Source organism: Struthio camelus, chromosome 11 (assembly GCF_040807025.1).
Source record: "Struthio camelus isolate bStrCam1 chromosome 11, bStrCam1.hap1, whole genome shotgun sequence".
In the NCBI taxonomy this organism is placed as follows: Eukaryota; Metazoa; Chordata; class Aves; order Struthioniformes; family Struthionidae; genus Struthio; species Struthio camelus.
This window is the reverse complement of record NC_090952.1, coordinates 11611808-11623925: the sequence shown is the minus strand read 5'-3', so window position 1 is coordinate 11623925 and position 12118 is coordinate 11611808. Positions and strand designations below refer to the sequence as shown.

The following is a 12118-nucleotide window of genomic DNA, read 5'->3' as shown; positions in this document are numbered from 1 at the left end:
GGAAAATGTGGAGTTTAAAAAAGAGGTAGACTTTTCCCTTAAACATTGCAAGCTCTGCCTGTATTCAGCACAGTTATTATTTATAGGCATTCATAACTTTGCTCTTTTCAGCTATCATGTCAGGGACCTCAAGAAAGAAGTCTCACTCTGTGTGGAATTTAAACAAACTTGGAAGACAAGAAAAGAAAAAAGAGAGGTGAAAGAGGATGCAAAAGAGTGCAATTTGCTGTAGGATTTAATTGGGTCTTAAACTGCCACAAGTCTGCAGCGGAGGTAGAGGCCCAGTGAGGAGGAGGAGGAGAGCAAACAGCTGAGAAATGAAGTGAGTGTCTGGCTGTTAGGTGAAAAAGGAGAGAGAAAGAGAAGAGAGAAGATGCCAGACTTGGAGAGAGTGGGATGCTATTCCAGGTCCAGTGGGTGGAGTGAAAGAAGCCCAAGGACAAGTGTTGCTGCAGGAGCTGAAAAGCGCTAGTGTAACACTCTGCTATGCACGTCTCCCTCGCTCCCCGTTGCATCGATAGACACATACATTATAAAACCACATGCGTGGGAGAGCCACATGGTGGTTTCCTATATCATTTAAAAAATCCATATGAAACATTTCATGATTTACCACCTATCCGCTTCTCTAGATTTTTTCACTCTTACTTTTTCAGCTGTTGAAGACAAATGTTTTCTGTCATTTGTCACTAGCTCTCTCTGCCTGCCCCCAGCAGCCGTGATGGATTGGCACGGCCCTGGTAACGCTTCCCGGCTGTTGGTGGCAGAACCCCCCCTGCCTCCCGACCACACTTGCTCTGCACGGCCCCAGGAGCAGCGGGGGGACGGCAGTGACGGAGAGCTGGACTTTTGGGTGCTTGGGAGGATAATCTGCAAAGAAGGGCGTAGGCGTCAGCAAGGGGGAGGTGGGAAGTGACTCTGGGGTTTCTCAGGCTTGAGAGCTGTGAGGCATGGCTTCAGTCTGCACGGAGAAAACTTTCTGTGACATCTAGATGCAAAGCCCCTGGAGGAGATTTCTCCTTCTGAACCCAGAAGGAGAACCCGCCTCTTAACCCATCTCTATACAGCAGCCCCGCCACAATCACGTGTTAAATGTGAGTCTGGGAAATGACAAGCCCATACGATGAGACACAAGGGGGACTGCAAGAAGTGGCCTTTCCTAGACGTGGTGAGAGAGAGGCTGAGTGTGGGAAACTTGGATTTCAAGCCGATGCAAATAGCGTGAGAATCTGGATAGATTCCGATGGGCTCTTAAACGCTACTGAAGATTGCTGCTTGCAAGTTATTTCTTTATTTCATACAGCAGTTCTCCACTTCACAAGAAAAAAGATAATATATCTTCAGACCAGAAGAAGCCGTAATAAATCTTAACACGTGTGGCATATTTACAGCTTTATAGGTGCCATTGTTGATGGATCTGGACAAGCAGCATGCTAATTGCTGTTCTCCAGAGGGGTTAGGAGGAGAAGAATCATTAAAGGAAAGCTCCTTGGCATAATAAAAAACTGTTATTGTTTTTCCAGCCTTCCTCTCTGCGTCCATGGAGGATGGAGTGGGTTACCTAATTTAAAAAATATTGTGTATTTTGTAGTACGTTTCCTTACTATCATTACACAAGAACTGTTTTCAAGAAGAAAAAGGATGAATAAGGGAGGTATTAGTCCTGACAAGGACAAGCAGTATTGGAATTAAAATGCAAAATGGATTATATTTATTTGGAAATTTCTCTGTCATTTAGTAGAGGTTCTTTAATTTGTTTATCTCTCCCTAAAATTGCCTATTGAATTTAATTAAGTGCACCATGGATTTATGAGTCAGGGCAATATGAAGAATTTTTTTTTAAAGCAAGCTTATTTGTTCCTTGGATGAGTTTTCTCAAAGATGTTGTAATTATATGCCTGGATTACTGCTGGCACAGCAGAAAGTTCACTCATCTACAGCAACTGCAGATAGGCAAGGCACGTGTCATGGGCTCAAGGAGATCTGCCAGCCCCCATGGCTGCTCCGCTGCACCCAGCTGCATCAGCTGCTTAAGAAAACATCACTGATGATGCATCTTTAAATTACTCATCATGTTCCTAATCCTTTTAGATACATACATGACATATCTCAAGTATCCTGTAATCCCAGCATTTTTACTTTACATATTTATCTAGACTCTTCTGTAATTCTCATACTTCATTTATCCTTTTCTTCAAGACATAGAATATCTGTTTGCCAGAGTTATGCTGATACAAATGGCCGGCCTGTCTGAGGACTTGGTGAAATTTTGCCATCAAAAGCAACCAAAAAATTGAGTCATTAAATTTGCCACGGCACGAAGGAGAGGAAAAAGTCCGTTGGTAAAAATTACTTTTTGACCCTTTCTGACGACAGCTTTGCAGATAGGTGGTTCATTAATGTTAATGAGTAGCTAATCACAGTTTGTCAGTGATGGATCTATAATCATTAATCCATGAAACCTTAGATTATTTCTGCAAAGCGAGAAAGAATAAGGGAAATGAGGTCTGTTTCACGTGTCTGGCTCAGGTGAGAGAGGAGCCGTCGTTCCTGCAAGTGAGGGGTGGGTTAGTCGCGTTCGCTGTGCCTGCACATATTGTTCCCAGATAGAGCTATAATTGAACAAGCAGAGTCGGACCCAACTGCACCAAATTCAGTGGAAAGTCCCTGATTGAATTAAGTGAAGTGAGAGGAAGCATAAGCTTGCTTTTGGGGCTTCTCTGTTCCTCAGTGATTGTAATGAGTTGAAATAATTAGTAATTGATGGGTTCTAAACCTTAGAGTAATGTAGCTAGAAATTATATAATAGAATGGTTTCCTGTGCCTGTGATAAGTTGTTCCTTTGAGTTTGTATTTGTAAAATTTTTAATAGGATGCTTTTAATTCCCATACACAGAGATATGAAAGAGTATTCATAAATAATGAAAAGATTCTTCGTCTGTTGTAACAAGTATGACGACTTCCAGTGAAAGGATGAAAATCTGGCCCAAGCTGAGTCCATTGCAAAATTCCCATTGGCCTCAAACGGGCTGGAGTTTCACCTGAGGTAAGTTATTTGCCCACTAGAAGTATTAGATTTATAAAGCGGAACCATGTCCTGGGTTCTGAATAAGTCTAGAGAGGTGCTATGCTAGTCTGGGCTTCAGTTTTTGCCACTACTATTTGTATTAAAGCTATGTGAAAGCTTCTTGAAATCCATGAAACTTGAGGTGCATTTATTTAGGTTCAGCAAAATGGAGTAGAAGTGAAATGAGGAATTGAAGCCAATGCGAGGAAGCCAAGGTTGGTTGGCTTTTCGGTCAGAAACCACGAGAGACGTAGTAGCTTTGATCAAAATCTGGCAAGCCTGATGATTTCAGCTGAGTTGCCTGTTCAGATCTGAGATTTATTAAAATTTGAATCATGACTGAGAAAGAAAGGACAGCTATCAATGGATGCTGAATTAAACTTTACCTAAAATGTTTCATGTAGAAGCCTCTCTATTTGGTACATTGCATGTTATTGCTACTATGGCCACTTGATAATAACAGTTTTGCTGTTGTTTTTCTTTCTTCTTAGTAACAAAAGTGATGAGAAGATGAGGATTGACATACTGTTTTGGAAAGGTATGAAAATGTGTGGGTATGACAGAGTCGTATGTGAGAGAAAGAAATGAGATATGGTAATCAAGTACCAGAATCTTCCATTCTTCATGAGAGAAAGATAAATTACATTTTAACCTTTGATTTGGGTCAGAGGATTAAGAGAAGCCAAGTAAATGCTTGTAAGGAAGATGTGAACATTCACAACTACATGATGTTAATTGTAAACTTTTTGGAATGAAGATTACAGTTTTCTCTGTACTTGTTAACTTACTGGCTGCTGTCAAGAATTTCACATGTTTAAAAAATACAAAAACAATCATGCAAAGGTTATAAGCCTTTGGAGTTCTGTTCTTGTACATTAGCCAATATCCGATTGATCCTTTTTAGGAACTCCTGCCTTCCACAGGAGATTTTTTTTTCAATGAACTACTTTAAAAGATATGAGATACTTGCTGTGACTTAGGTTTTCAGCTTCACAGATTATAAACCTAGAAGAGGGGACTGTGATTGTCCAGTCTGACCTCCTGTATATCATTGGCCACAGCATTAATTTCTGTTTGCGGGATGATGTATCTTTTAGGAAACAGGGGTTTAAAGGCATCAAATGCTGGAGAATCATATCCTTTGGTGAACTACTATCAGGCTTAACTCGTCTCAACATGAAAAATGTTTCTGGTCTGATTTTGTCTAGTCTTAGTCTCTAGCCATGAAAATTCATTCTGTCTTTACCTGCCTCTGTGACCACATTACTGTAAACTTCAGGTAGAAGAGAATGATCTCATTTCTCTTTGAGTCTATGCAACTAAAACTTGTGAATTGCCTTAGAGAGACATCTGAAAAATACAAAATTGGTAGCTGGGAATTTGACATGCATTCCGCTCACTGACTCTGGATTCAGAGCTTAAGCAAGGAAACACCACAGCCTGCTTTAAATATGCTTCTCAGATGATTAGAATAAGAATTTGAGGTCGAGTCTTCAAATCCTTATCTATATCTATATAGATATGTATTTAGGAGCTTTTCTGCCCTGATCTGGCTTTTCTATGTGGTCACATTTTTCAGAATATCTGTTGAGAACGTCAGTACAAGTTTTTTTCAAGCTTTAGTTGTTTTCTGACAATTGTTTGGCAAATGAATCTCAGAGTTAGTTGTAAGGGGAGTTTGCATGGTTGCTTGATGGGAGCTATTCTTAGCAAAGACTACATCAAGGCAAAGATATTTGCATAAGCATGGTATGTGCGAGCCTCAATAAGTCTTTCTTTCCAGGGCCATGGGTCCCTGGAAATCCTAGTTTGAGTTGGATCTCTGCAGAACACAGGCTCAAGTCCGCAGTGCAGGCAGAGCAGGTCATGCCCGTTTTTCGGTAGCCAGGGCTGAGGCTGCTGCATAGTGCGGTGACAAAGGAGATCGGAGTCATTAGTGCCCTTGGAGATTGGGGGGCTCTGAATAATGGGGCTGTGCTACAGCACCTGGGCCCTGAAACTTCAGCGTTTTCAGTGTAATTTCAGTCATGGCTGTTAGAGTCCTGAGAAGCATCTTGTGTTTCAGAATATACATATGCAGGCATTTCCAAAATGAATTTCTTCTTTCTCCTAAGCTTTCCGCTTTATGGGAATCCTGAAATATCCAAATTTCCTCTCTATTGTGTCTTTGTCCGTGTCCTGAAGGGTTCTGATCACTGTTGCTGCCGTTCTTGGTACCTTCTCTGGACTTTGGTGCTTTCCAAAGTGGGGAAATCAGACTTCACACAGCAGCAGGCTCACTGCGGAGCTACAAAGTGGCATAATGGTGTTTTCTCTTTCATTCTCTATTGCTTTCCTAATAATTCCTAAAATTGTATCTGCTTCTTTAAGAGCTCCTGAGTACCAAGCTGATGTTTTCATGGTACTATCTATTATAACTCTGAGATCGCTTTCCTGAGGGGCAATAGCTAATTTAGACTCAGTCACTATGTATGTATAGTTAAAGTTACTTTTCCATGTGTGTTACTTTGTGGAAGGTATTTTGGGAAGTCGGCTACGTGACGAGAGACATGAAGACACGGCTGCAAGAACTGCTTGGATGTAACTGTGTATCAGGAGGCAATGTGAAACGCGCCTGGGTCGCGTGGATTTGGGGAAGTGTCTGGTTGAGCGGATGTGGGGTTGAGGCTAGGTTTTGTATCAGCAAAAATGCCGGTACAAACAGGCTGACCGCATCTGGCTGTCGGGCATGATAAGTAACTAATGTTAGCAACCTATAAGGAGCTTGGCTGTTGCAATATGTATGAGCTAATTAACTCTATTATATAAGTCATGAAAAGGTGCAAATAAACTGAGGCTTGTGATCATCATCGGATGAGCATGTCTCCCGTTGCTTCCGACAAATGGTGACCCCGACGTGATCCACGGCGGAGCAACGAGGTGGGCAGGTCCTTTGCAGCGAGGACGGCTAAAACACAGCGAAGAAAACTGTGTCGAGCCCCGGGCGTTCGCATCGGCGTACCCGGCTGATACGCGCTGCCGAAACCTTGGAGAGCTGCAACAGCGCTGACGTGAATCAAGTATGCAGAGGCAAGCAGCGTATAACCTTTTTACCAGCTTCCTGCAAAAGAGGCAAGTTAAGGAGCTGGACCTCCAAAAAGAGCTTCCTGGTTTACTGGCCTACGGACACTCCCAGGACTGTTTTCTGAATCCTCATACAGTCCATGAGTTGTCCGAGTGGCGTAAACTGGGTAATAAGCTCTGGGAGGCTGCGATTGATGGAGATAAGTTGGCCAAAAAGTTGGGTAAAACCTGGAGGGCCGTCCATAATGAGTTGCTGCAGTACCAGGCTGAACAGCGGGCGGCAGAGCAGGTCTCTGCCTCACATGAAAAAAATAAGACTTATGGCACGGATTGGCCACGAGATATTCCCCTACCCCCGAGTACGTCTACTGTCTATTTGCCCCCTCCCCTTCCCCCCCCTCCCTCCCCTCCTTCTCCTCCTCCTGGCGAGTCGGCTCCTGCGGGCTCGGCCCCTGACGAGAATGCGGCTTCGGCCCCCCCTCCCCCGGAGCCACCCCCGGGGGCGGAAGCCGACTTGGCTGATGCCATGGCTAAGGACCATCGGGAGGCCTGGGCTGCGCTCGCCAGGGAGAGTCTGGAACGGGGGGACGCGGATGTGCTGCAGGCGGCGGAGCAACTTGCCTGCCCCGTCGCCTTCCAGGCTGCTCCAGGGGGCGGCGTGCAAGCAGTGATAACCGCCCTAGATTGGAAACTTTTGTCGCAATTGCGGGCGACTGTCAGTCAGTTTGGGGCCCACAGTGAACCAGTGAGGCAAATGCTTGACTACATTTGGAGCACGCAGATACTTCTGCCCGCGGATTGCAGAGGGATAATTCGGTTGATTTTTACTCAGCATCAACAATTGTTGTTTAATGCCCATTGGCAGAGCTTGGTTCACGAGTCGGTGGCTTGCCAACGACAGCCGGGCAACCCCTTACACGGCGTGACGGTGGAAGAACTTATGGGCATCGGCCCATTCCTCCGCACCGAGGCGCAGGCCCTGCTGGGCCCCGATAAGTTACGGGAGGCGATGCAGTTGGTGCGCCGTGCCATTGATCGTGTTAAGGAGCCCGGTGGTGTACCAGTGTACATGGGCATTAAACAAGGTAGAGATGAGACGTTTGGAGCCTTTATCGATAAGGCTGCAGCAGCTATAGAGAAAACTGGGGTTCCTGAGTATATGCGGGGCGCCTTGCTAAAGCAGTGCGCCCTACAAAATTGTAATACTACTACTCGTAACATTCTAAGCACCCTCAGTGCCAATTGGACGATTGAGGAGGCATTGGAAAGGTTGGCCCAAGTACCTATTGGACCCCAGGCCCTGGTAGTGGAAGCCATTAAACAACTAGGTGTCGGGTTACAGGAACAGGCTAGGACGTCTCAGACGCAAATCTTAGCAGCTCTTGCACCTCTCCAAGCGTCAGTGGCCACCCGGCAGAATGTGGGGCGAAGTTTCCCCCGAGTGAAATGCTACCGTTGCGGACTCCCGGGTCATGTCCGGAAGGAATGTACCGCGTCTGGTATCTGGTGTGCTAGATGTCGTTCAGACAGCCACAACATTGGTGCTTGCCGTCGCCGTTCGGGAAACTTCAGTGGAAGCGCGAGTCGGAGCAGCCGCGCACAGACACAAGTAACTGTTACACAACTTCCCAACTCAGACCAGCAACGAGAGGGAGTCTCGGACTTAACCTGGCATCCACTGTAGACGTTAGCCTCCTGACCACTCAGCCCCATCGCATTCCTACTGGGGTGTACGGTCCTGTCATGATTCAAAACAAGTCTGTGGGGGCATTGTTACTCAGCCGATCATCAGCATCAATGTTAGGACTCTTTGTTCTACCTGGCGTCATTGACGCTGATTATACCGGAGAAATAATGATAATACTGCACACTCCTTTTCCACCCATACGGATAACCAAAGGACAACGTATTGCTCAATTAATCCCGTTAGAACAACTTACAAAGGAAATACCCTCGTTAACCAACAAGGACCGGGGGGGACAAGGATTCGGTTCCTCCGGAAGACTAACTCTCCTAACCTTGACTCTAAATAATCGACCTACACATAAAGTTGAACTTGCCTATAATAATCAACAAATGACTCTTATGACTCTTTTGGACACTAGCGCAGACTCTAGCATAATCGCCCCGTCACAGTGGCCCCAGGGATGGCCCCTGTTTCCATCAAACACTACGGTCACCGGAGTTGGGGGCATGACATTTGCACAACGAACACCTACATTAAAAGTAAAGCTAGAGGGGCGACAAATTTCTGCTGTGTTTTCTGTGGTACAACTACCACCAACAGTGCAGTGCCTAATCGGCAGAAATATACTCACTCAATTAGAGGTTGTACTCACGAATGAACACCCTTTAGCCTTTTAGCCATTGCTTGGACTTTCCCAATTCCCATTACCTGGACTACCAACACACCGGTATGGGTTAAGCAATGGCCACTAAAACAGGAAAGTCTGTTTCATGCTCATCAATTAATAAACGAGCAATTCCAACAAGGCCATTTACGTCTATCCACTAGTCCATGGAACTCCCCAATATTTGTCATAAAGAAGAAATCGGGCAAATATCAACTGCTACATGATTTGAGGGAAATCAACAAGCAAATGGAGCCCATGGGTGCCTTACAACCAGGGTTGCCTAACCCAGCCATGATTCCTGAACATTGGTCCCTACTAATCATCGATTTGAAGGACTGCTTCTTTACCATTGACCTGCACCCTCAGGATCGGAAGCAATTTGCGTTCACTTTGCCCTCCCTCAACAGAGAGGGTCCAGATCAACGGTTTAAATGGACAGTGTTACCACAGGGCATGCGTAATAGCCCTACGTTATGTCAGCTGTATGTAACTGCGGCATTGCAGCCTCTACGTGAGCAATGGAAACATGTCGTAATATATCATTATATGAATGATATATTATTTGCCCAAACTACTCCTTTTTCTGACAACCAAATTGAGCATGTTCAGCAAGTGTTGCAATACTCTAATCTAATAATCTCTCCAGACAAGGTTCAACAAGTATCACCATGGAAGTACCTAGGTTGGGTACTTACTAATAAAACTGTTTCCCCTCAGAAGCTGCAATTACAATCACGGCTGCAGACCCTTAATGATGCGCAGAAATTTTTGGGAGACCTGCAGTGGCTGCGGCCCATAGTGGACATCCCAAATGAATTGCTGGAAAGACTCCGCCCGCTTCTGAGGAACACGGACCCTACGACAAAACTCAACATCACTTCGCATCAAAGAAACCTTATACAACAAATTGTAGACCGTGCACTTGTAGGACATGTACACCGCCTTAATACTACCGTCCCGGTTGATCTTGCTGTATGGCTGGGGCACCAATACCTAATCGGGACTCTAGTGCAACTAAGAAACACCGGAGAGTTGGATATCCTCGAGTAGGTGTCCCCTGCTTTACAGCAGATTAAAACCTTAGTACAACAAGTAGAAATTTTGGCAAATTTGATAAAACGAGGAAAAAAAAGAATCTTACAAGTTCAAGGTTGTGAGCCTTCTACGATATATCTACCCATGCGAACAAAAAACTCCTTACGATGGTATTTGCAGAATAGTGAACATTTACAAAAAGCACTGCTTGATGCCAATTCCGTAATTAAAACTAATAGCTTTAAATCTCCATTATTACGATGAATCGAACAATGGAACTGAATGACATACCCCAAGAGAGAGAAGAACCCTATAAAGGACACTATAACAGTATATACTGACGCAGGGCGAAAATCGCGTCGGGCCACCGTCACCTGGCAAGACAATAGTGTTTGGCAACAAACATTGCTCAATGCTACACCAGCAGATACGCTCCAAACCATGGAGTTATCTGCTGTGGTTTGAGCACTGCTACACTTACTAACGCCCCTTAACATTGTCACTAACTCACTCTATGCGGCTAGTGTGGTTAAGCACATCAAGGATGCCCTGACTCAAAACCTTACTCATGTACGGCATAAATATAAGACTTATACTACTGCTACTTTTACTAATATTACCTTGCTTAGTTTCCTACCTTCGCAAACTGTTTTTGCACTTACTTACTAAAATACAGATTAACTATACCCTACTACAAGAAAGCGGGGGACGTGTGGAAGGTATTTTGGGAAGTCGGCTACGTGACAAGAGACATGAAGACACGACTGCAAGAACTGCTTGGATGTAACTGTGTATCAGAAGGCAATGTGAAACACGCCTGGGTCGCGTGGATTTGGGGAAGTGTCTGGTTGAGCGGATGTGGGGTTGAAGCTAGGTTTTGTATCAACAAAAATGCCGGTACAAACAGACTGACCGCATCTGACTGTCAGGCATGATAAATAACTAATGTTAGCAACCTATAAGGAGCTTGGCTGTTGCAATATATATGAACTAATTAACTCTATTATATAAGTCATAAAAAAATGCAAATAAACTGAAACTTGTAATCATCATCGGATAAGCATGTCTCCCGTTGCTTCCAACATTACTTTGCATTTATTGACACTGAATTTTGTCTGCAAGTTTATTGCCTAATCATTCTGTATCGTGAAATTCTTATGCAAGTCTTTGCAATTTGCTTGCCTTTTTACTACCCCGAGTAACTTGTGATCGGCAGCAAATGTTGCTATCCCTGCCACCCCATTTCCAGATCATTTATGAAAATATTGAATAGCACAAGCCACAGAACAGACACTTCATTTGAATCTTACTGTTTATTCTTACATTTAGTTTCCTATCCTTTTAATCTGTTAGTAGTCCATGAGAAGCCATCCTCATGGCATTTTTATGAACCTTTGATAAAGAAATCTTGCTGAAAACTTTTAGAAGATCCAGGTACAGCATCTCAGCTGGCTTGCCCTTGTCCTACAGAGAACAGTAATTTCTGTCGCATGACTTACCTTTACAGGAGCTATGTTGACTCTTCCTCATTAAAACACATTTGTTGCTGGGTGTGCTGTTTTTTCTGTTCATTATTCTATCATTTGGTTTGGTACAGATATTGTCCTTACTTGTCGGAAGCAACGGGAGACATGCTCATCCGATGATGATCACAAGCCTCAGTTTATTTGTACCTTTTCATGACTTATATAATAGAGTTAATTAGCTCATACATATTGCAACAGCCAAGCTCCTTATAGGTTGCTAACATTAGTTACTTATCATGCCCGACAGCCAGATGCGGTCAGCCTGTTTGTACCGGCATTTTTGCTGATACAAAACCTAGCCTCAACCCCACATCCGCTCAACCAGACACTTCCCCAAATCCACGCGACCCAGGCGCGTTTCACATTGCCTCCTGATACACAGTTACATCCAAGCAGTTCTTGCAGCCGTGTCTTCATGTCTCTCGTCACGTAGCCGACTTCCCAAAATACCTTCCACACGTCCCCCGCTTTCTTGTAGTAGGGCATAGTTAATCTGTACTTTAGCAAGTAAGCGCAAAAACAGCTTGCGAAGGTAGGAAACTAAGCAAGGTAATATCAGTAAAAGCAGCAGCAGCATAAGTCTTACATTTATGCCGTACATGAGCAAGGTTTTGAGCCAGGGCATCCTCGATGCGCTCAACCACACCAGCCGCATAGAGTGAGTCAGTGACAATGTTAAGGGGCCCTAGCAAGTGTAGTAGTGCCCAAACCACAGCAGACAACTCCATGGTTTGGAGCGTATCTGCTGGTGTAGCATTGAGCAATGTTTGTTGCCAAACACTATTGTCCTGCCAGGTGACGGCGGCCCGACGCGATTTTCGCCCTGCGTCAGTATATATTGTTATAGCGTCCTTTATAGGGTTCCTCTCTCTCTTGGGGCATGTCATCCAGTTCCATTGTCCGATCCATCGTAATAATGGAGACTTAAAGCTATTAGTTTTAATCACGGAACCAGCACCAAGCAGTGCTTCTTGTAAATGTTCACTATTCTGCAAATACCATCGTAAGGAGTCTTTCGTTCGCATGGGTAGATATGTCGTAGAAGGCTCACAACCTTGAACTTGTAAGATTCT

The 12118-nt window shown here is 44.4% G+C and overlaps 1 long non-coding RNA gene across 1 annotated transcript in view; it reads left to right on the top strand.

Moving 5' to 3' along the window:
• Positions 1-12118, top strand: part of LOC104142174 (uncharacterized) — a 94256-nt gene that overhangs the window by 33294 nt on the left and 48844 nt on the right. The window contains exons 6-8 of the long non-coding RNA XR_011143384.1: positions 2200-2342; positions 2897-3046; positions 3559-3605. This is a non-coding gene — a long non-coding RNA (uncharacterized lncRNA). The remainder of the gene's footprint in view (positions 1-2199; positions 2343-2896; positions 3047-3558; positions 3606-12118) is intronic.